Consider the following 2,385-nt stretch of genomic DNA (forward strand, 5'->3'; position numbering starts at 1 on the left):
TCCTCCTCCTCCTCCTCCTCCTCTCCACAAACCCCTCTCCCTTCTAGCACTGATGATGTTACCTAGTTGGGTCCTGAAACGCCCTCAAGAAAACAGCCAAGCTCAGAGAGCACCAAGGACCCCACAGTTCAACCCGGAGCTACAGATAAATTCTTTTTTGTTGGTCCTTTATGCTCTGTCCATCCTTTCCCTTCGTTTGATCCCTCTCCTCCCCTCCAGGGAGCCGCCAAGATGATCCTGGAAACGGGGGAGCACCCAGCGGTTCTGAGAAGTGCCGTTTGTACCCCGGGTGGCACCACCATCCACGCCTTGCACGAACTGGAGAAGGGGTCCCTGCGCGCCACGGTCATGAACGCTGTGGAGGCGGCCACCAGCCGGGCTCGTGAGCTGGGCAACAGGTAGCCAGGTGCGGCTTGAGGCTCGTGACACCGCCAAATGTGTCGGGACCCTGCCCCTTGTGAAGACGCCCCCCCCTCATGTTGCAGATTGTGATTGACAAATGCTCTCATTCTGCAACGCACGAGGATGCCACTGAATGTGTGTGGCATGGTGCCAACTTCCAGACACCCGGTTATTTCTTATGACCTGGTACGATCCATTCTGAAGTTTTCTTTTGGAGGAATAAATGGTCGGGACCCTGTGGCTGGGTATGAGTTTGTCTGTTGTGGGTTTTTTCTTTTTTTCTGTCTCTGCTGGGTCTTCTTTCTTCTGCCTTCTGAAAGCAAGAGATATTTTGCAGCTGTTTTCCAGGCTGGAGGTAGCTACAATGGAAATAGCTACAATGGAGAGCAGCTAAGATGAATAAGGGTTTGCCTGCAGACAAAAACAGATGAAGAACGGTTGCAGGAATTGGGGATGGCCAGTCTAGAGAAAAGAAGGACTAGGGGGGACATCATAGCAATCTTCCAGAATTTGAGGGGCTGCCCCAAAGAAGGGGGAGGCTCAACTTATTTTCCAAAGCATCAGAAGGCAGGACAAGAAACAATGGATGGAGACTAACCAAGGAGAGAAGCAACCTGGAATTAAGGAGAAACTTCCTAAAAGTGAGACCAATTAATCAGTGCAACAGCTTGCCTCCAGAAGTTGTGAATGCTCTAATATTGGAAGTTTTTAAGAAGAGATTAAGAGATTTGTCTGAAATGATATAGGATTTCCTGCCTGAGCAGGGGGTTGGACTAGAAGACCTCCAAGGTCCCTTCCAACTCTGTTTATTCTATTCTATTCTATTCTATTCTATTCTATTCTATTCTATTCTATATAATTCTATTCCATTCTATATAATTCTATTCCATTCCACTCCATATTTTCTATTCTATTCTATTCTACTCTACTCTACTCTACTCTACTCTACTCTACTCTCTATTCTCTATTTCATTCCCAATAAAGATTCTATGCTATGCTATGCTATTCTATTCCTAACAGTGAGAACAATTAACCAGTGGAACAGCTTGCCTACAGAAGTTGTGGGTGCTCCATCCCTAGACATTTTTAAGGAAAGACTAGGCAGCCATTTGTCTGGAGTGGTACAGGGCCTCCTGCTTGAGCAGGGGGATGGACTAGAAGACCTCCAAGGTCCCTTCCAGCTCTATTATGATTGATTGATTGATTGATTGATTGAAAAGCTCTCTTTGAACCTGAGAAACCCTGGTTCTTGTCTCATCAGGTTCCCACCTAGCGCACATGATCCTCAACACACTCAGTGGCAAGAGCCGGGACAGCCAAGGGTCTAGTGTGGGATGAAGCCGTTCAAACACAACCCGTTTTGCTGGTTGCAAAAACTCTCTTGGACTTTTGTCCCAATCGTAACCCAAACCATCAATTTCCTCTCTTAATTATACGTCGTCCTTGACGTACGACCACAGTTGAGCCCCAAATTTCTGTCACTAAGTGAGACAATTGTTAAGTGAGTTTTTGCCCCACTTTACGCCCTTTCTTACCACAGCTGCTAAAGTTAGTAACCCGGTTGTTAAGTGAATCTGGCTTCCCCCTTGACTTTGCTCGTCAGAAGGTCGCAAAAGGGGATCACGCGACACTGAAACCGTCATAAGTACAAGTCAGTTGCCGGTCATAAGTACAAGTCAGTTGCCGAGCATCTGAATTTTAATCACGTGACCGTGGAGGATGCTGCAACGGCCGTAAGTGTGAAAAACGGTCATAAGTCCCTTTTTTCAGTGTCGTAACTTCGAATGGTCCCTGAATGAACTGTTAAGTCGAGAACTACACACAGTCCTCGACGTACGACAACTGGGGACCAGAATTTCCATTGCTAAGCAACAGGGTTGTTAAATGAGGACTACCCGTACAGTTGAAGTTTGCTGATACTACGGCACTCGTGAACGGGAAACTTTGCTTCTTTGTCTCATCAGATTCTCGCCTAACCTCCAT

The sequence above is a fragment of the Protobothrops mucrosquamatus genome, unplaced genomic scaffold (genome assembly GCF_001527695.2).
Source record: "Protobothrops mucrosquamatus isolate PMUCROS unplaced genomic scaffold, P.Mucros_1.0 scaffold1848, whole genome shotgun sequence".
Taxonomy (NCBI): Eukaryota; Metazoa; Chordata; class Lepidosauria; order Squamata; family Viperidae; genus Protobothrops; species Protobothrops mucrosquamatus.